Genomic DNA, 23,349 nt, shown 5'->3' with positions numbered 1-23,349 from the left:
CTCCTCCTCTCCCATTAATGGTGGCACCCGTTGGGATGTCCTCTTGGCCCCCTTCCGCTCCTCTAAGGCCATCATTAATGTCTACGCTAATGGGACCGTCTTGGTCCAAGGCCCTCAGGCCAACCTTCACCTCTTAGATAGACGCTTCCCACACCTCATCAACTTCCTCCCCTCTCCTGCTGTCCCCCCTCCTCTATCCTTGGCTACCTTGCCTCTACCCTCCCTCCCTGCCCCCTCTCATGCTCCTTCTTCACCTCCTTCCTCAATACCTCCGCAGGGCGTACCTCTGATCTGTACCCCTCCCCGGAAGTTCTTCAAGGATGGCAGCCTTCTCCACATTGCCACTCTAAACACTCGCTCTGCCATCAAGCACTCCTCCGATATCTGTCACCTTCTTGAGGAACTGGACCTCGACGTCCTCGGTCTCACTGAGACATGGTTCACAGCCAGCTCTGCCACCAGCTTTGACACACTCCTACCTGACGGTTACAAGATCCTCTCCGTGCCCAGGCCTAACCGTGCAGGGGGTGGTGTTGCCCTTATCTTCCCTGAGTGGATTCCTGCCACTGTCACTCCTACTCAGACCTACTCCTCTTTTGAATGTCTTGTCTGCCGACTCTCTCTCTCTCCTAGCCATTCCCTTACCGTGGCTACTATCTATCGGCCACCTGGTCAAATTTCCTCCTTCCTCTCTGAGTGGGCTGACCTCTCCTCCTCACTCCTGTCCTCAACCACTCAACTCCTCCTTCTTGGCGACTTCAACATCCACCTTGATGCCTCCAGTCGCCCCACTTGACTCTTTCGTGACCTCTGCGACTCTCTCTCACTCTCTATTCTCCCGTCTGGGCCTACTCACTCTGCTGGGCACACTCTTGATGCTCTGATCTCTTCTGACCTTCCCCTCTCCGTCCCTCTCTCCACTCCTCTCTCCTGGAGTGATCACTTTCTTCTATCCTCCCACCTCACCCCCCCTACCCCTCAGGCAAAGCCACCCTCTTCACTGCCACCCACCTTCTCGGTCATCCGACCCATGAAGCGTGTGTCAGTTGAGGCTTTTGCTGCTACCTTCTCTCCCCCCCGTGCCCCTTCGGCTGACTCCCACCCTGACACAGCCCTCTCCATGCTCCACTCTGCTATATCTGCTACTCTTGATATCCTTGCCCCCGTCATGAGAATCCGCCTGAAGCCCAAAGCCAAATGTAACTCCTGGTATGACTCGGATCTCGTCACCCTAAAACGCAAGTGCAGGGTTGCTGAGAGGAAATGGCGTGCTTCATGTTCATCCTCTGACAAACTGGCCTGCCGCCTGCTTCAAAGGCAGTACCGGCTCTCCGTTCTCACCAAGAAGAGAGCCCTTATCCAAGCCCGCATCTCTGCGGCATCAAACAACTCCGCCGAACTCTTTAAAATCTGCAAGGAGCTGGCCAACCCTGTTGCAGTCTCTACCTCTCCTGTCCCCTCCCAGGCCCTCTGCACTACACTGGCCTCTCACTTCATCTCTAAAACTCAGGACATCCTGTCCTCGCTCTCCTCCTCTCACCTCCCTCCCTCCCCGGCTCTTCCTCTGGCCCTTCTGCAGTCAACCCTCCTCCCTCTTTCTCTGCCTTTCCACCCTTCTCTGCTGACGAGGTTTCCAGACAAGTCCGATCAATGAAAGTCTCGTCTAAACAGGTTCACCCCTGTTCCTCCAAAACTATCAAGGACCACATCGACTCCCTGGCTCCTGCCCTGGCTGACTTTTGCAACCACTCCTTCGCCTCTGGAGTCTTCCCTTCCCCCCTCAAGCACTCCCTTGTGCACCCTCTTCTCAAGAAACCCTCTTCCGACCCCTCCTGCCCGGCTAACTATCGCCGTATCTCCATCACTCCCTTCCTGGGCAAGCTCCTGGAGAAACTGGCCATCTCCCAGCTTAACCTCCATGCTGAATCTGTTGGTAGTCTTTATGACCATCAATCTGGCTTCAGAGCTGCCAGAAGCACGGAAACTGCTCTTCTGAACATCCGTGAAGACCTGCTCCTGAACCTCGATTCCAACACTCCGTGTGTTCTCATTCTGCTCGATCTCTCCTCTGCCTTTGACACTGTCAACCATGCCATCCTGCTCAACCGTCTCCGGGTAAACCTGGGTATCACTGGTCAGGCTCTGGCGTGGCTGACCTCTTTCCTTTCAAATCGACCCTCCCAGGTCCAACTGGAGTCCTTCCTCTCCGACATCATTTTCTCCACCTGTGGTGTCCCCCAGGGATCTAATCTCTCTCCCTGGCTGTTCAACCAGTATCTGGCACTCCTTGCCCACCGCATCGCCGCTCTCTGCCCTAATTTCCAGTGCTATGCGGACGATACCCAGCTCATTTTCAGGCTACCCTCAGCCTCCCCCTCTCCTTCCCTCATCTCTGACTGTCTGTCTGCTATCCAAGAATGGTGTGCCGCCAATGACCTCTGCCTTAATGTCAGTAAGACTGAGATTCTACTCATCGGTACTCCCACTCCCTCCTTCCCTGCAGCTCTCTGGCCTGCCTCCCTTGGCCCCCTCCCTGCTCCTACCTGCAAGGCAAAAAACCTTGGGGTCATCTTCGACTCCACACTCTCCTTCTCTCCTCATATTTCTGACATCGCCAAGAGGTCACACTACCAGCTGCAACTCCTCAGAGGTATTCTTCCCTTCCTCTCCTTCCCCCAGAAGCTCACTGTCTCCCGAGCCCTGGTTCTCTCGAAGCTGGATTACTGTAACAGCCTCTATCTTAATCTGCCTGCCTCCACTCTCCGCCCTCTGCAACTCATCCAGAACAGAACTGCGAGACTTGTCCTTGGCCTCAAGCCCAGGGACCGTATCTCTCCAGGACTGAAATCTCTACACTGGCTCCCAGTGGCTGCGAGGATTAAGTTCAAAACCCTCTGCATTGTCCACAAGGCCTTCTGGGGCCTGGGGCCTAAATACCTTCAACTCTCTCTTCCTAAATATCTTCCTTCCCGAGCCCTTCGCTCATCCGCCTCCAACTCCCTCATGGTCAGCCGCTTCTCGAAGCAACGAGCTGGGGGTAGATCTCTCTCCGCGGCAGGGGCCTCCCTCTGGAACAGCCTTCCTGCCTCCCTGAAACTTGAGGAGAACCACCTCCGGTTCCGGAAGCACCTCAAAACCTTCCTCTTTGCTTCTGCTTTCTCTCTCCCTCTCCCCTGCTGAACAGCTAATTAATTCTTCACTAAACTGCACTGATCCTGCAACTGGACCACTCTAAACTGCCTTCGGTCCTGGTCCCAGTCACTGATCCCCTGGAACCCCTCTGCACTACGGGACTGTCTCTGTATCCCTACAGCCCCCCCCCCTTCCCCAGCACTTGTTCTGCACTTACCTTGCACTTGCCACTAGCTGGCCCTTTTTTATTTATTACTTTACGCCACTTACCTTTACTGCACTTCCCCCCCTCCCCTTCCCCTTGCACTTTTTCCCCCCTCCCCCACCCCTGCACTTGCGCGATCTGAATGACACCTGGCCTAGTAGGATCGTTTGTTTTGTCTCCCCTTGTTCCTCCCCTCCCTGCCTCGTCGCGCCTTGAAACACCTGTGTATAGGCGCGTTACAAATACCATATCATATCATATCATATCATACTATTCTCCCCTCTGGAGGTCCCCATTCTCCCCCTATGGAGTTTCCTATTCTCTCCTCTGGAGTTTCCTATTTTCCCCCTCTGAAGTTCCCTATTCTCCCCTCTGGAGTTCCTTATTCTCTTCCTCTGGCGTTTCACAGTCTCCCCCCCCTTGAATTCCCCATTCTACCCTCTGGAGTTCCATTTTCTCCCCCTCTGGAGTTTCCTGTTCTCTCCTCTGGAGTTCCCTATTCTTCCCTCTGGAGGTCCCTATTCTCCCCCTCTGGAGTTTCCTATTCTGCACTCTGGAGTTCCCTGCTGTCCCCCTCTGGAGTTCCCTATTCTCCACCTCTCGAGTTTACTATTCTCACTCTCTGGAGTTCCATATTCTCCCCTTTGGAGTTTCCTATTCCCCCCCTCTGGTGTTTCCCAATCTCCTCCTCTGGCATTCCCCATTTTCCCCCCTGCAGGTCCCTATTCTCCCCTCTGGAGTTTCCTATTCTCTCCTCTGGAGTTCCCTATTCTCCCCTCTGGAGTTCCCTTTTTCCCCTCTCAGAAGTACCCTATTTTCCCCTCTGGAGTGTCTTATTCTCCACTCTGAAGTTCCCTGTTTTCCCCCTCTGGAGTTCCCTATTCTTCCCTCTCGAGTTTCCTATTCTCCACCTCTCGTGTTTACTCTTCTCCCCTCTGGAGGTCCCCATTCTCCCCCTCTTGAGTTCCCAATTCTACCCTCTGGAGGTCCATGTTCTCCCCCTCTGGAGTTTCCTGTTCTCTCCTCTGGAGTTCCCTATTCTCCCCTCTGGAGTTCCCTATCCCCCCTCAGGAGTTTCCCAGTCCCCCCCCCTCTTGAGTTCCCCATTCTACCCTCTGGAGGTCCCTATTCTCCCCCTCTGGAGTTTCCTTTTCTCTCCTCTGAAGTTCCCTATTCTCCCCTCTGGAGTTCCCTTTTCTCCCCTATGGATTTCCCTGTTGTCCTTCTCTGGAGTTCCCTATTCTTCCCTCTCAAGTTTCCTATTCTCCCTCTCTGGAGTTCCATATTCTCCCCTTTGGAGTTTCCTATTCCCCCCCTCTGGTGTTTCCCAATCTCCCCCTCTGGCGTTCCCCATTCTCCCCTCTGGAGGTCCCTATTCTCCCCTCTGGAGTTCCCTATTCTCCTCCTCTGGCGTTTCCCAGCCCCCCCCCCCTTGAGTTCCCCATTCTACCCTCTGGAGGTCCTTTTCTCTCCCTCTGGAGTTTCCTGTTCTCTCCTCTGTAGTTCCCTATTCTCCCCCTCTCGAGTTTCCTACTCTGCACTCTGGAGTTCCCTGCTGTCCCCCTCTGGAGTTCTCTATTCTCCACCTCTCGAGTTTACTATTCTCCCCCTCCGGAGTTCCATATTCTCCCTTTTGGAGTTTCCTATTCCCCCCCTCTGGTGTTTCCCAATCTCCCCCTCTGGCGTTCCACATTCTCCCCTCTGGAGGTCGCTATTCTCCCCCTCTGGAGTTTCCTATTCTCTCCTCTGGAGTTCCCTATTCTCCCCTCTGGAGTTCCCTATTTCCCCTCTCAGAAGTTCCCTATTCTCCCCTCTGGAGTTTCCTATTCTCCACTCTGACCCTGTTGTCCCCCTCTGGAGTTCCCTATTCTTCCCTCTCGAGTTTCCTATTCTCCACCTCTCTGTCATGACCCATAGAACTTGCCCTTTCTGGACTTCCTGGTCCTTATCGCAACGGGGCTTGTATTCCTTGTTACTCCCAACATGGCCGTGCCAAGGGACTTGCCTCGCACCAGCCTTTACGTCGGACACGGCACGTTCTATAAATTGGCCACGCCCCCGCGGCCCTGTGCGTCTCAACGCTATCATTAGGTGGTGACTAGACGTGTGTGTGCTGTTCGGCGAATCCACTATTCCTACTTTCCTGGCCCCTTCTTCCTTCCTTCCACCTTTGCCCTCTAAATCTGCTCCCGGTATCCTCAACCCTAGCGACCGCTACTTCCTTCCGGAACATCCTGGAACTGTGACCTTCCTGGAACTCTGAACACGCGCTGGAGTCGGACGAGACTTGTGCGAGCCTATACAAGACCCGATCTGCCCGCAAGAGGAATCCTCCCGCGGAACAAAGCAAGAAGCGATCCCAGGTGAGACGGGGAGATTTACGACACTCTCGAGTTTACTATTCTCCCCTTTGGAGGTCCCCATTCTCCCCCTCTTGAGTTCCCAATTCTACCCTCTGGAGGTCCATAGTCTCCCCCTCTAGAGTTTCCTATTCTCTCCTCTGGAGTTCCCTATTCCCCCACTCTGGAGTTTCCCAGTCTCCCCCCCCCCTTGAGTTCCCCATTCTACCCTCTGGAGGTTCCTATTCTCCCCCTCTGGAGTTTCCTTTTCTCTCCTCTGAAGTTCCCTATTCTCCCCTCTGGAGTTTCCCATTCTCCCCTCTGGAGTTTCCTGTTCTCCCCTCTGGAGTTCCCTATTCACCCCTATGGGGTTCCCTGTTCTCCCCCTCTGGAGTTTCCTTTTTTCTCCTCTGGAGTTTCCTATGCTCCCCTCTAGAGTTTCCTATTCTCCCCTCTGGTGTTTCCCTATTCTCTCCTATGGATTTGCCTGTTCTCCCCCTTTGGAGTTTTCTCCTACTCTGCTTGCCCTACGCATTGCTTAGGCTGCTATCGTGGACTGGTGACCTGTTCCCAGCTGCTGTGGCCGCCCCAGTTTTTATCACCTAATTTAAAATGACCTTCATTTATGTGAGTTTTAAATGTAAATGTCAGCATCAGGTAACTTATTAAAACAACGCAAGTATAAATGTGGCATTAACAAATATTATTGTCAAAATAATTGAATGTAACGCAAACGACATGCTTTCGAATAAATAATATCTATGTTGTATTAAACTTAATTAATATGGTTTGTAGTACTGCGCCCCTGAGACAACGAGAAGCAGACGAAGCCGGACATTCCGGCGCAGCACTTTGGGCACCGGCCTTCCTCGGCGCAGCGCTCTTGGCAAAAATAGCAGGCTGTGCCCTGCAGGTCTGTCAGAAGATGTGGTGAGGCCTGGGGTAAAACATTTGGTGAGGGCCCCTTACAATTATTTGCACTCGGCCAGCGGCGGCACATCCGCAAACAGGAGACTCGAGAAATCTCCCCTTGAGTTTGTGTGCAGGATCCCAAATATGGTTTATTACTACAACTCCAAAGCAACTACAGCAAAGTTAGACTGCTCTACTGAAGAAAGGTTCATGCCAGACTAACTTTTTTTATCATATGAATAAATATATATAAGATGGCATGAGATCTCCACTGCGCCACCTCCAATTCTCGGAGAGTTAGTCACTTTTCAAAGCAAAGAGTTGAGGGCAGATCACTTTTTTCGGCTGGGGACCCCCTCTGGAAACACCCTCCCTGCCTTGCTGAAACTTGAAGAGAACCATCTCTGGTTCCGGAAGCACCTCAAGACCTGTCTCTTTGCTTCTGCCTTCTCTCTTCCTCTCCCTTGCTGATCACCTGCCTGATCCATGCACTGGTCACCTGGTCAAGCTCTGAATTCGGGCCCAAGTCCCTGCCTGTCCTGTTGCAATCCTGCACTGCCTCTTGGCTCCCCTGCACTTGTGGTCTGTATCTGTAACGCTACAGTCCCCGCTCTTGCTCTTATTCTCCCCTCGTTGGCTGCACTTATGAGTACCCACACTTGCCACCCGTTGGCTGCACTCTTGTTTCTCCTTTGTTACTGCACTTCTGCAACCTAAACCACCCTCGGCACTTCACCCCTCTCCCCTTCCCTGCTCTTGCGCGATCTGAATGACACAAGGCCTAGAAAGATATGTGTTTTGTCCTACTCTTTTGTTTCTCCCTCCTTGCCTTGTCGCGCCTAGAAACACTTGTGTAGAGGCACGTTATAAATGCCATATCATATCATTAAGGAGCACCCTGCCCTTGTGTGTGCATTAAAACACACATCATACACAGTGACAAATGATGTACAGTGGAGGCCGGTACATTTCTGAACTTAAGAGGCTTACATGTTTGTGCCAATTAGGCAGGATCAACAGAGCACGGTGAGGGAGCCCAAACCAAACAAGGGTTGCTTGAGGGGGTTCTCACTCCCAAGAAACTGTTTGAAACATTGGGTTAAAAGTATGCATTTTACAGCACTTTCTTTGCAAAATTGGGTAGAAATCCATACAGTTTGCAATTGGTTTTGTATGGAAGCACATGGAAATTCCCAATAGTTGCAAATCACAAATTGTGCATAAGAACATTTTCCAATACATTTCATGCCGCCTTTCCACGCGAGATATGCTAGTATAAAAATATATTCATGCTGGTTGTTCTAATTATGTCCATGCAGGCTGCATCAATATATGCCATTATTACCATGTACAGACTCCCAGCCAGTAAAAATGCCATGCCACAGAAAGTATATCCAGGCTGACTGTGTACCATAAGTGTTATTACTGGCTAGATTGGCCTACATTCAATGTGGGCCAATTTAGCCAAGTAGTATGTTTGCTTTAACCTTGGTGCATAGTTCTGTGCATCAAGGGTAAAGTAAAAAGAGCACTGGCAATACTAACAGTTTGGGCATTCGTGTAGGCATGGGAAAGGCACTTCTGTATTGACAAGAGAGAACTCCTCTCCCATCAGTCAGCGTGATAACGCTGACATGAACACACTGGCTGACAGGAGAGGAGGCCTCTCCTATCAGTCAGCGTGATCATGCTGAGCAACGTGAACACACTGACTGACAAGAGAGAACTCATCTCCCATCAGTCAGCGTGATCACCCTGACAACATGAATGCACTGACTGACGAGAGAGAACTCCTCTCCTGTCAGTCAGCGTGGTCATGCTGAGCAACGTGAACACACTGACTGACAAGAGAGAACTCCTCTTCCATCCGTCAGCGTGATCACGCTGACAACATGAATGCACTGACTAACAAGAGAGAACTCCTCTTCCATCCGTCAGCGTGATCATGCTGACAAAATGAACACACTGACTGGCAGGAGAGGAGTCCTCTCCTGTCAGTCGGCATGGTCCTGCTGAGCAACGTGAACACACTGACTGACAAGAGAGAACTCCTCTCCTGTCAGCCAGCGTGGTCACGCTAGCAACGTGAACAAACTGACAAGAGAGAACTCCTCTCCCATCAGTTAGCGTGATCACGCTGACAACATGAATGCACTGACTGACAAGAGAGAACTCCTCTCCTGTTAGTCAGCGTGGTCATGCTGAGCAACGTGAACACACTGACTGACAAGAGAGAACTCCTCTTCCATCCATCAGCGTGATCGCGCTGACATGAACACACTGGCTGACAGGAGAGGAGGCCTCTCCTATCAGTCAGCGTGGTCATGCTGAGCAACGTGAACACACTGACAAGAGAGAACTCCTCTCCCATCAGTTAGCGTGATCATGCTGACAACATGAATGCACTGACTGACAAGAGAGAACTCCTCTCCTGTCTGTCAGCGTGGTCATGCTAGCAACGTGAACAAACTGACAAGAGAGAACTCCTCTCCCATCAGTCAGCGTGGTCATGCTGAGCAACGTGAACACACTGACTGACAAGAGAGAACTCCTCTTCCATCCGTCAGCGTGATCACGCTGACAACATGAATGCACTGACTAACAAGAGAGAACTCCTCTTCCATCCGTCAGCGTGATCACGCTGACAAAATGAACACACTGACTGGCAGGAGAGGAGTCGTCTCCTGTCAATCGGCATGGTCCTGCTGAGCAACGTGAACACACTGACTGACAAGAGAGAACTCCTTTCCCATCAGTCAGCATGGTCACGCTGAGTAACGTGAACACACCGACAAGAGAGAACTCCTTTCTCAGTTAGCATGATCACGCTGACAACATGAATGCACTGACTGACAAGAGAGAACTCCTCTCTTGTCAGCCAGCGTGGTCACGCTAGCAACGTGAAGTGACAAGAGAGAACTCCTCTTCCATTAGCGTGATCACGCTGACAACATGAACACATTGACTGACAAGAGAGAACTCCTCCCCTGTCAGTCAGTGTGGTCATGCTGAGCAACGTGAACACACTGACTGACAGGAGAGGAGCCCTCTCTTGTCATGCAGCATGTCCACGTTTTCAGCTGAATAATGGGAGGCAGCAGAGCTCACTTCTGAGCCCTGTTGTCTCCCATTATTTTGCTGTTTGTTGCGGAGCCAAACGGCTTCGGGACAAACAGCAAAATGATTGCAGGGGCAGAGGGCAGACAGCACAGTCCCCCGTGTGAATAAAGGGCACGGGAGACTGTGCTGCCTTCTCCTTAGGAGAGGGGGCCGCGAGGCCCCCTGCAAGTGCGAGGCCCGGGGCAGTTTGCCCCCCATTGACCCCCTTTGTGACGGCCCTGCTGCCCTGCAAAATGCGGGGCACAGCGACCAATTTCTGTATAGGGCGTGCACTACCTGCAGCTCCATGGGCCGAGCGGCTACTGTTTGCTTAAATATACTGTCAACCAAAGCACGGTATGTTCCCGTGCGTTGGCTGACAGGATATTTAAGAAAAATATAAATACCTGGGCGCATAGGTGCCTGCGGCCAACAGGGTGCTCCTAAAAGGGTCCTGCGCCCAAAGCACGGCGCCAAAACACGGCGCAGCTCGAGGCAGGACATGCATTTGCCATTAGAGAGACAATGCTGCCCTCTCCTGGATTAATTATGCAACGTTCGCATAACTATTAATCGCATAACCTCTGAAAGCCTATTGGGGTTTTACCAATTATGATAGTGTCGTCCGCATATGACATCCAGCAAACAGGGATATCCCCAATATAAGGAGGAAAAGGATTAATATTTTCAAAACAATCTCCCATGTCTGACAAATAAAGGTTATATAATGTCAATTCACTAATGCAGGCGGGAAGTTTTGCAGCATGTTTTCACTCCGAACAGGTGGAAGCAAAGCACAGGGTTCACGGGGACGAGGACTGGAGTAGGGTAACTGTCCTTCCTGGCTGCTCTTTCTAGGGGTGGCAGCTGCTCCTTAGATGTCATGTTGTGGGGACCAAGGCGCTTGTGAATGCAGAGTGCGAGGAGGAAATCATGGGGAGATAGAGGTAGCTAGGTGGGGGGGGGGCATGAATTGGTTAATGCCCTCAGGGCTTCAGTACAGGACTGATGGTAACTGCTAAACCGGCGGTATTTGCAGATCACTGCCTGTTATAACACCTACCACACTTACAGGACTTGTAAGCAAATACCACCAGACTACAAGATGAGAATTATAAAAAAAGTCCCGATAGTTTAAAAAAAAAATCTTGAACAGAACACACGCACAAGCACTTCCCTTCAACAGAGAGAAAAACACATTTTTAATGGTGACATTGAAAGCGGGTTCTGAAAGGGAGCCGCTGTGATGCGCACCCTCTACCAGTTTAACCTGTAATGTAAAGGTGGGTCAAAAGTGACAGTTCTGCATTATAAAAAAGGGTCCAGGAGTGGCACAATGCAGTATGGGCCAGAAGGAAATGCCAACCTCAAGATGAGGATTGGAGTGCAAAAAAGGGAACCAACGTGGATTTAAGGAAATATTTAATATTTAATTAAATCCCCACAGTTTACCACAACCACAGTTTACCACCATAATCATGGTAAAGCTGTGATGGGGGACGCCCGGACCACCACCGGAGTGTTTGCATGTTTTGCTGGTACTAACCCATAGTAAAGACCACCAGGGCTGGCTAAGGGACAAGGACAAGGGACCCGTGTTTCATGTAAGCCCAACCCCTCACTGAGGCAATGTCCAGGGCAGTGCTTTAAGTGGGGTAAGAAATTCAGGGGGGGGCCTCATTTGGGGGCGTGTCTTGCATGATGGCCGTGGCCTGAAAAGTGAAGAAATCATAGCAAGGTACCAAACAAATATGTAAATGTATGTAAGCATGTACATATGTGTGTGCGCACCTTACTGTGGTCTGTGCACTGTGCAAGCCATCTTTTATAAATATAGAAATAGGTGACATATTTCTAGCCTTATAATAGATTGCTTGACAGTACACAACTCAAGCCATCTCTTATAAACCTTTGAGGACGGACAAAACCCGAGGCGTCTTTGTCCCTGTTTTGTCCGTCGACAACGCTTTATAAAAGATGCATACATATAACATATTTCTATGTTTATAAAAGAAGGCTTGAAAAGTACACAATCCAAGGCACCTTTTATAAAGCTTTGCCAAAGGACAAAGACGCCTCCTGCTCGGTGATCTTTGCTCTGCTCAGCAGAGAAGATTAGATCACGAGCCTGAGGTCTCTTTGACCCTCGGTGATCCTGGGGGCTCCGTGACCTAATATGCTGATTAGACCACGAAGCCCCCACGTTCAACAAGGGGCAGTGACTTGTGGAGGGGGTGGGGAAACACGAGGAAGTTACAGTGACTGAGAGAATGGCAGCCAGCCAGAGCTTGCTGGCTGAAACTGCAACTTCCAGTTTCAGCAATGCTGTGGCTGGCTGGCACTTCTGTCAGTCACAGCTTGCCCGACTTTCAAATGGCGGGTGCATCCCCGTCGCGGCAACGGCCGTGGTACGATAATGTGGTCCACCATGGTGTATACCCCGGCTGAGTCCCACTTTTTGGAGAATGCCAGGGCCTGATCCTGGCTGGCTCCGGCCCACTTAAAGCACTGGTCCAGGGTTGAGTAATGAGCATGAGCGGATGAAGAGAGTACGGGATGAAAATTCCAGGACATTGTTCTGGGAGAGAAGAAAAAAGCGGACGTCTCATGAGGAGGGCGGAGAAGTAGCCAATTGAAGGCCCCCACTGGCTGCCTTGCCAGTGTATTTCTTTATATGGGATGCTTAAAGCGTGCACCTAGCTGAGAAGAGACCGAACACTGAATATAGTGAAGTGCTGGATTATGGGGTGGGGAGGAACGCATTTTTACACCTCAATGTTGCTATCCAAGAGAACTTCAAAGGTTGTGAGCCTTGGGGAAAGGACTTGGGAATTGAGAGGGAAAGGATATCAGTTAGGGGAGAAGGGAAGAGAGGTAGGTGGCTTCTGTTCATTACCAGGCTGGACAGCACCACCCAGTGGCAGATGCTGGAACCACATTGGGCTTGTCCTTTCCATAGGCGATGCCAAACGAGGGTATGGATAGTGTTGGGGGGCGGTCCTGAGCCCCCCGCTGCGTTCCCGTAAGCCCCCCCACCTGAAAGGACACGCACACACAGCCTTTCGGTTCGGGTTTCCCGGTCGCTCTGCTCGCGACCGGGAACTCCCCTTTATTCATACATTGGGCGGCGGCGTGCTACGTCACGCCGCCGCGTACGCCCGTCACTACGGGCAGCGCCACACTCCTCCTTTTTCGGGAGGAACCACAACAACGGCACGTTTAATGATCATAACATTTAACACACAGCTATCCTATAAACCACCACTGCACACCCAACACCCCTTTATTGTCAACCACTCGGATCCCTTCATCACAGTTTACATGCTAAGTGTCCAAGAACATACTCGCTGAGGTAAGCAGGTTTCCCTCGCCCAGCCCTCTGGGGGTACCTCCTGCCTACCTCTGGCCTGTGGAGCCCCTCGGCTGCGGCTCCCCGGATTGGGGAGGCTGGAATCTCGTCCCGGAAGTCTCCAGCGTCAGAGTCCTCTGGTGGGTCAGGTTCAGGCGGATTCTCAGTCCGGGGATCACCCAGTTTCTTGAAGAAACTCACATTCCGGGTGACAGCAGATCGCCCATCCGAGGCCGTCACCATGGATCCCTTGACAGCCACAACATCCAAAGGCTCGGGTTCATAGGGGAGTGAGAGTTTCCCATGGGGGTATCGGTTGCGGACTAGAACTTCGTCTCCCGGCTCAAGCCGTTGAGGCCGGAGACCCTGTCGCAGATTTTCTTGGTCAACTCTCACTTGCCTTTCCGCTGCAACCCGCTGGTTGTCAATCACCCTTGGTTCCTTCTCCCCAACCTCAGGGAGCAGACCCCGGGGACATCTCTTGAACAGCGCTTCTGCGGGAGCCACTCCAGTGGAGGCATGCGGGGTGGTTCGATACACCCGCAGGAATTGGTACAGGGCCATTGTAGGGGTTGACCCTGTCCCTGGGCGATCCGGAATGTCTTATTAAGAGTCCGCATGAGTCTCTCCGCATCGCCATTGGCTCGGGGCCACAGCGGTGACACCTTCCTGTGCTGCACCCCGCAGCTCTCCATTAGCTCGGAGAACCGCTCACTTTGGAAAGGAGCCCCATTGTCTGAGCACAGGGTGTGGGGAAAACCGTGGGCTGCAAAGATCTTCTCCACCGCCACCACCACATGCTCAAATGCCACGGATTCGACGAACTCCACCTCTGGATATCTAGAGTACTCGTCGACAATTGCCAGGAAGTGGGTGCCCACCGATGTCGATCCAAAATCCGCGTGGACGACCTCCCAGGGCCGGGTGCCTCGGGGCATCACTTCTATGGCTGGCTCCCGTTGCAGAGGAGAGGCTGCCTAACACCACACGCATGCCTCCACAACGTCATCAACCTTCTTTTCTAGTTCAGGAAACCAGACCTTCAACCGGAGTCGCGCCTTGGTCTTGGCCGCGCCTTGGTGCCCATGGTGTGCCAACGTGATGACCTCCCTCACTTTTGACAGGGGAACGACAATCCGGTCACTGCGGAGCAGCAAGCCCGACTCCGAAAACGACAACTCGTCCTTCACTTTCCACAGCTGCTCAAGCGTCGTTTTGGCCTCATGTGTCCGCCCGGCCACAGCCTCGAGGACGGACTTCCAGGAGCCGTGTTACATCGAGTGCCTCAGTACTTGAAAGCATTCGTCTTGGGCCGCCGCGGCCTCCAGCTCCGCCAGCGGCATCGCCTTTGGTGTGGCCGCCTCCACCACCATCTGTACATGGCTGTCAGCTTCTTCTTCACAGACATCATGCCCCTCTCCCCCGCACACCGCCGGGTGGCGGGACAGGTAGTCCGCCGCATTGTTGGCCCCAGGCCGGTACACCAGGGTGACAGAATACTCAAGGAGGGCGAGCATCCACCTCTCAATCCTTGCCGGTGGCTTTGACGATGACCCCACCAGGATTGGAAGCAACGGCTTGTGATCGGTTACCACCGTCACCGGACGACCCAAGACATAGAGTCGAAAATGTCTGCAGCCCCACAGCACCGCCAGGGCCTCCCGCTCGATCTGGGAGTACCTCTGCTCAGTCTCTGATAGTGCCTTACTGGCATACGCCACTGGCCGAACTCCCCCGTTGCGATCCACCTGAGTCAGCACTGCGCCCAGGCCAAACGGACTGGCATCAACAACGATCTCTGACTCCAGGGCTGGGTCGAAGAATGCCATGGTGCCTTCCATCGTGAGGGCAGCTTTGATGTCCTCGAAAGCGGCCTGCTCAAGTGGGCCCCAGTGCCACGCTGACTCCTTCTTCGTCAGGGCCCGGAGTGGTTCCGACCTTGAGGCGAGGTTTTGGATGAAACGTCCACAGTAGGTCACCATCCCCAGAAAACTCCTCACATCGGACACCGACTCGGGAGGATGTGCCGATTTGATGTCCTGGACCTTTCTTGGATCGGGCGATACCCCTCCCTCCTTGAACACGAAACCGAAGAACTCAATGGAGGTGCGCATGAACTCGCATTTTTCCTTATGCAGGGTAAGGCCCAGTGATTGGAGTCGTTCCAGGGTCTTCCCAAGCCTCCTCATGTGGGCTACCTCTGTCTTTGCGAACACCAGAATGTCATCGTTGATGTTGAGGACGCCCTCGAGATCCGCCAGGGCTCCCCTGATGATGTTCTGGAACACATCGGCGGCAGATGACACTCCAAAGCTCAACCTCTTGTATCGGTACAACCCCCGGTGGGTGGTAAACGTTGTTATGTACCTGGACTCAGGGTGGAGAACGACCTGGTGGTAACCTGCTCGGAGATCCAATTTCGAGAAGAACCGAGCCCCTTGTACTTCCGCAATTATGTCGTCGATCGTGGGCGTGAGATGCCGCTCCCTCTTTATTGCCTTGTTAGGGAGCCTCATGTTGACACAGATGCGGACCGAGTCAGGCTGCTTAGGTTTCCTGGCCACCACGATCGGAGACACCCAGGGGGTCGGGCCCCCCACCTTTTCGATAATGTCCAGGTTTACCAGAGTGTCCAGCTCCTTGTCCACTTGCTCTCTCAGATGAAACGGTACCCTGCGATGTTTCAGGGCAATCGGTTGGACCGACTCATCAATGTGAAGACGAACCGGTTCGCCGGTCATCTTCCCGATCCCACTGAAGAGTGCCTCGTACTTGTCTAGGAGATCATTGATGTCTTCCAAATAGACTGAATAGGGGGAACTGACAATCCCCAGGGCCTCCGCAGCAGCACAGCTGAGCAGGGTGTTGTCACTCACAGGAGTCACATAGAAGCGAGCCTTGATCTGTGAGCCGTCATGTTCAACACAGGCTACAAAGGCACCATCCAGTGGTATCGGTTTCAGCCCTCCAAATGCAAAGATGTGAGCCTTCGGTGTGTCCAGACCCGGGAGGGGATCAAGCGTGTCATAATGTCCTCTGGCCATTACATTTATGGAGGCCCCCGTATCCACGAGCACCCGGGACTGGGGAGTTGTTGACCTCCACCACACATCTGGGCTGTCTCCGGCTCTTCCTTTTCAGAATTTCCACACTCGAGACAAAGAAGATGTTCTCCTCGTCCTCCTCCTCGGCACCCTCCACCTGGGGATCCACTTCTCCCTGATCCACCTGGGCCACATTTGGCGGCGGGTTCTGGCATGGAATCCACGTCCGTGGCTGGCCTCTCGGCACCATCACAGGCAGGGCTGCACGGCATACCCTTGAAAAGTGGTCGGCCAATCCACATCTGCCACAGGTCTTTCCCACCGCCGGACACTCTGTCGGGTGAGGAAAGTCGTACCCGCACTTCTGGCACGACTCCGAGGCTCTGCCTGCCCTGTCACGGGGTCCACCACCCAGACGTCTCATGCCTCTGCCACCTCGCCACACAATGCACACCACCTCCGTTCTCACTGATCGGGATCCTGCCTCCATTTTATTGGCCCGAGCCTCTGCCACCTCATGGCACCGGCCGAGCTCCAGTATGCGGGGCAGAGTGATGCCTGGCTCTCTGAGGACCTGCCTCCTGAGTTTGCCGGAGGAGCATGCCTGAATTAACATCGTGCGCATCATGTCTTCTGCGTCCGTCCACGCGCATCCTAGGGAGAGGCGGCGCAAACGACCATAGAAGGTGTCTAGTGTCTCGTCGTCCTTCTGTTTAGCCGACAGCATGACAAATCTCTCATAGTCCACATTAGCAAGGGGGAGGAAATGTGCCAGGAGTGCCGCCTTGGCCGCATCATAGGAGGCATTGGCAGGTGTGAGGGATTCAAATATCTCGTGGACTGCAGGCCCTGTGGAATACAGCATGGTGGCCACTCTGCTGTCATCGTCCGTCACCTGAGAGGCCCTGAAATACATGTCAAGGCGACTCACCCATCTCCTCCACCGGGGGCCCATGCTCGAAGGTGGCCCCGATGCATCAAACTCCGGAATGGGCTGCAGAGCAGCGTGGGCCGCAGGTGCTCTCGCCTGAGCCATGATGGGGATTCCAGGTTGGGCAGCTGGCAATACTGCGAGAGGTCCTTGCAGGGGCAACTGTGGAACCGGTACCGGCTGTTGCACTGGAGCTATTGGAGGCTGCCCAGGCTGTTGAAGAATCGGCGCAGCCCCTGCCCCGTCATCCGAGTCTTCAGAGTCACGCATGGGTCTGAGCGCACAGGCACCCCCACCAGTTGTCTTGGAGGCCGCAACTCAGTCACCCTTCACCACCCACAGTGTGAGTGCATTCAACAGTCAAATCCGATACCAGGTGCACAGCCTTCTCCGATGATGAAGAGGATGAAGAAGATACCCCAGCGACTTGATGATGAAGGGGATGAAGAAAACTGCTGTCTCCATCGCTGGCATCCACCAATGTATAGGTGTCCCAAAAATTAAGCCATGAGCATGGAGTAGGCTAAGCAGGTCCAGCTACATTAACCCCTCTCCTGGCTTTCACACGACGTAGTTGCACCAAAACTACATAAAAATCCACAATCCAAACATGGGTGTGCAGATCAAGCTGCCTGCAGGCAGAATTGCCAAAAATTAGGCCCGGATTCACTTCCCCCTCCAAACCGGAGCTCCGAGTACATCCGCGGCCTGTCAGACAAAATGGCCGTCGGCCGCGTGTATGAGCCGCAGCCACGGCGTAAGACGGAGCATCCAGGCGCTCCGTGTATGCAGAAAAATTTGGAAGCCTGCACCGCCGGGCCCGGGCATCCGCACTCGCTCGTCGCCACTGTTGGGGGGCGGTCCTGAGCCCCCCCGCTGCGTTCCCGTAAGCCCCCCCACCTGAAAGGACACGCACACACAGCCTTTCGGTTCCGGCTTCCCGGTCGCTCTGCTCGCGGCCGGGAACGCCCCTTTGTTTATACATTGGGTGGCGGCGTGCTACGTCACGCCGCCGCGTACGCCCGTCACTACGGGCAGCGCCACAGATGGGGTGTAGAGTCTGGGAAGAAGGGAACCCAGGGGACAGAGGGGGTCGCACAGGAGGCTCCAATGTTCCAAGAGATGGAGAAGCCTTGGTCAGAAAATCGGGGAGTGATTCCATCAAGGCTGGTGTCCTGGAAGCTACGGTAAGAGAGCGCACAGCGGACAGAGGGATGGCCAGCGGTGATGAGGAAGGAAGTGCCTTCTGCATGGACTGATCCTGACAGAATACGGATTGCAGGGGTTCACAGGGTCAGATGCAGTCCAGGTAGCACGTGATGTGTTTATACTCCGCATGTTACAAGTCCTCCCATGGCGGGGGAGGGACAAGGGGGGGGCAGACTCATCATTGGCTGGCCTGTTCAGGTCCGCATGTGGTTCCCTCAGGGTGTGCAGTAGAGTAGCCACTTGGGCGAGCTGGATGACACCAGCTGCAAGGTGAAGACATGAAGCATTAAAGTACATGGTAGGGGGCTGGGACCTTTAAAACTTCTAGGGGTCACGTTTTATACCACATACACTTAGATTCTAAGCAACAGAGCACTGTACAACAGGGGGGTACGGTTATAGGGTGCAGCAAGATGTGTGCAGTTATAAGGACAGAGAGAGAGGGGGGGTGCAAAGGATTCAGACAGGGGATACAGGGTAGGGAGGGAAAGCAGGACCAAGTCTTTGTTTATTTGTTGCTGGAAAGGCAGCTGCACAGCGGCTGAAGCTGCATTCCTGTGACCTTCACATGACACGACCTTCCTAGTGAGTCCTGCGACTGCACCAGCAACTCCCTCGAGAAAGCAAGCACAATGAGCATGCACAGCCAGGAAGCATGCAGTCAGGAGCATGCACAGCCAGGAAGCAAGCACAGTGTGATCCTGCGTAACCCCAGCAGAAGACCAGGAGCATGCACAGCCAGGAAGCCTGCACAGTCAGGAGCATGCACAGCCAGGAGCATGCACAGCCAGGAAGCATGCACAGTCAGGAGCATGCACAGCCAGGAGCATGCACAGTCAGGAAGCATGCACAGTCAGGAGCATGCACAGCCAGGAAGCATGCACAACCAGGAAGCATGCACAGTCAGGAGCATGCACAGCCAGGAAGCAAGCACAGTGTGATCCTGCATAACCCCAACAGAAGACCAGGCGCATGCACAGCCAGGAAGCATGCACAGTCAGGAGCATGCACAGCCAGGAAGCATGAACAGTCAATAGCATGCACAGCCAGGAGCATGCACAGCCAGGAGCATGCACAGTCAGGGAGTATGCAAAGCCAGGAAGCATGCACAGTCAGGAAGCATGCACAGTCAGGGGCATGCACAGCCAGGAAGCAAGCACAGTGTTATCCTGCGTAACCCCAGCAGAAGACCAGGAGCATGCACAGCCAGGAAGCATGCACAGTCAGTAGCATGCACAGCCAGGAGCATGCCCATCCAGGAGCATGCACAGTCAGGGAGAATGCAAAGCCAGGAAGCATGCACAGTCAGGAAGCATGCACAATCAGGGGCATGCACAGCCAGGAAGCAAGCACAGTGTGATCCTGCGTAACCCCAGCAGAAGACCAGGAGCATGCACAGCCAGGAACCATGCACAGTCAGGAGCATGCACAGCCAGGAAGCAAGCACAGTGTGATCCTGCGTAACCCCAGCAGAAGACCAGGAGCATGCACAGCCAGGAAGCCTGCACAGTCAGGAGCATGCACAGCCAGGAGCATGCACAGCCAGGAAGCATGCACAGTCAGGAGCATGCACAGTCAGGAGCATGCACAGTCAGCACAGCCAGGAGCATGCACAGTCAGGAAGCATGCACAGGCAGGAGCATGCACAGCCAGGAAGCATGCACAGTCAGGAGCATGCACAGCCAGGAAGCAAGCACAGTGTGATCCTGCGTAACCCCAGCAGAAGACCAGGAACATGCACAGCCAGGAAGCATGCACAACCAGCAGCATGCACAGCCAGGAAGCATGCACAGTCAAGAGCATGCACAGCCAGCAGCATGCACAATCAGCAGAGCCTGGAGCATGCACAGTCAGGGAGTATGCACAGCCAGGAAGCATGCACAGTCAGGAAGCATGCACAGTCAGGAGCATGCACAGTCAGGAGCATGCACAGTCAGGAAGCATGCACAGCCAGGGAGCATGCACAGTCAGGAGCATGCACAGCCGGGAAACAAGCACAGTGTGATCCTGCGTAACCCCAGCAGAAGACCAGGAGCATGCACAGCCAGGAGCATGCACAGCCAGGAAGCATGCACAGCCAGGAAGCATGCACAGTCAGGTGCATGCACAGTCAGGAGCATGAACAGCCAGCAGCATGCACAGTCAGCACAGCCAGGAGCATGCACAGTCAGGAAACATGCACAGTCAGGAGCATGCGCAGCCAGGAAGCATGCACAGTCATGAAGCATGCACAGTCAGGAGCATGCACAGCCAGGAAGCATGCACAGTCAGGAGCATGCACAGTCAGGAGCATGCACAGCCAGGAGGCATGCACAACCAGGAAGCATGCACAGCCAGGAAGCATGCACAGTCAGGAGCATGCACAGCCAGGAAGCATGCACAGCCAGGAGCATGCACAACCAGGAGCAAGCACAGTCAGCACAGCCAGGAAGCATGCACAGCCAAGGAAGCATGCACAGCCAGGAGCATGCACAGTCAGGAGCATGAACAGCCAGCAGCATGCACAGTCAGCACAGCCAGGAGCATGCACAGTCAGGAAACATGCACAGTCAGGAGCACGCGCAGCCAGGAAGCATGCACAGTCAGGAGCATGCACAGTCAGGAATCATGCACAATTAGGAGCATGCACAGTCAGGAGGCATGCACAGCCAGGAGCATGCACAACCAGGAGCAAGCACAGTCAGCACAGCCAGGAGCATGCACAGTCAGGAAGCATGCACAGTCAGGAGCATGCACAGTCAGCACAGCCAGGAGCATGCACAGTCAGGAAGCATGCACAGTCAGTATCATGCACAGTCAGGAGCATGCACAGTCAGGAAGAAACGCCGCCCATGTTTTCATGCTGCCCAGAAAACCCCAAAGGTGAGAAGGCATAAAGCAACTTTTCCCAAATATTCCTGCCATTTTTCTATGCCGGTATTTGCCAGCCTTTGAAACCATCTGAATATAATATTTCTGTTTCACTCCAGGATTCTAAACTTCTGATTATATCCACTTGCTCTGCTTTTCAATACATTTTAGTTGGATATAATCACGTTTTTGGAGGGCAGCCCCCAGAATCTTTCACTAAACACGAATTAAAGTTGTGTAACCTTCTAGACCAGGGGTCTGCAACGTTTAGCTCTTTTAGATGTTTTGGACTACAACTCCCATCAGCCCCGGCCAGCCCAGGCAATGATGAATGATCATGGCGGTCGTAAGTGAAAACATATGGAGAACATCGGGTTGCAGACCCTTGAGACCATCAGTAACGAGGGGGGTTTCCCAATGGACAGTGATAGCCATCCTCATATTACAAGGTGTGAATAATGGAATGCATTACACCAAAGGGCCAATAATACATCATTTTGGCTTACTGCACAAAAACCCAGACTCATTTAAAGTGGAAAAGGTTGCTTTAATGTGACAGGCCAAAGCTTACAATTAAACGCTTACCTGGCTCCATGGCCTTGCAGACTAATGAAATATTTTAAACAACCAATTAAATAATTAAACATTTTCATTTTCCCCCAACAATTAAATCATTAAATAAAGCCACTTCCTTCCTAACTATCCCTTGGACCCTACCGTCTCCTTACCCCTTCTCCAGGCGTCCCGCTTTCTCCCCGGGGCCATGCCCCTCCAGGCTCAATGCCTGTTCCCCCGGGGTGGCTCGCTTGTGCAAACAGCACCAACCCATCCTTTCCCGTACCATACCCCCATTGTGCTTCCCTAAACCCACATCAAAAGGGGCCATGCCCCCGGCACCAGAAAAAACCCTCCACCGAGGTGTTCTTTCTGCCCCACCCCCCCACCAGTTCTCTTTACCTCCAACTCCTTAACCAATCTCCCAGCCAAGAGCCCAAGTCGGCCAGATAATGATTATTCCCATAAACCGACAAGTGTACACCATCCTCTCTAAATATCATGAATCCCTCATAGACTATTTCCTTACGGTCCAAAACCTGTACCGCCACCGAGGCACAAAACTTTACCATCTCTCTGTGTATCCCCTTCCTAGCCTGCTCCATCGCTCCCTCACTTCTCGCTCCCCTCCAAACTCTCCGCAGCAACCACTTAGTCCCCACTACAGATGCTTGAGGCCACATTTCTCGAACCCATACCAAATCCCTTTTCATTTTCCTAAGAAGAGCCACACCCATATCCCTTACCAGGTCATTTTCACCAGCATGAATAATCACCACCTCTGGAGGCCCATAGCGTTCCCTCAACCCAGTCAACATAGGAAGCAACTGATCCCAGCGCAGACCCCCTTACCCGGACCATCTTTCCACCACATCCTTATAGCTACACCCCAATTGCCTGCCCAAAACCCTTCTCTCTGCTTCCTTCCCAGCCCACTTAACAATTGAATGGCCGACAATCCATATTTGCGCCAACTCCCCCTCCTTTCGAGCAGCATCTGAAAAAGAAATTACAAAATCACTTACAAATTAAAACATCCTACCCCACGCCATTCTCATGAGGTCCTTTGCCGCCTTCCTTCAAACGTCCCCTTTTCCCAAATCCCTGACATACCCCTTGTATCTGCCAGACCTCCAACGCCCCAAACTTTTCACCTTATCCTCTGAAAAACCCAGCCTACTACCCTCAGATGCTGCGCCCATCCTAAAGGAATGTGTCCCAAACTCCTCTGCCTTTTCCCCTACCGCTACCAGAGCCTTTCGCAATACCCCCAGAACTTGAGCCGCTGAAACCAGCGCCCCACCCTCATGCTGAAAAACCAAACCTGTCCTTCCCCCACAACGCTCCTTCCACACCTGACCTGTCTGAACCGGGCATAAATCCTTGCTCCCACGACCCAGCAAAACCCAAGAGCCCTTTCCTTCTTGATCCGTCTTAGACCTCTTGATCTCGATGTCCAAACCTGACTCTGTAATTTGAACATCTTCCCATTGCACTCCCCCTTTCCCACCTTTTCCCCCCACCAACTCAGAACCCGAAAAGCCCCAAAGAATAACCAAGTAAAACAAGTCACAAACAGCTCCCCTTCCCATGCCGACCAGCAAACCCCCGCCCCCACCGCCTGACTCAACTGCTTTAGCAATTCCGCCGATACCGGTCTCCTCTTATCCTTATCCATCTTACGTTCCCTCGCCCATCCTTCCAACATCCTATTTTCCATTTCC

The sequence above is a fragment of the Ambystoma mexicanum genome, chromosome 10, assembly GCF_040938575.1.
Source record: "Ambystoma mexicanum isolate Mex_15411 chromosome 10, UKY_AmexF1_1, whole genome shotgun sequence".
NCBI classification, from domain to species: domain Eukaryota; kingdom Metazoa; phylum Chordata; class Amphibia; order Caudata; family Ambystomatidae; genus Ambystoma; species Ambystoma mexicanum.
Note: the sequence above shows the minus strand (reverse complement) of the source record.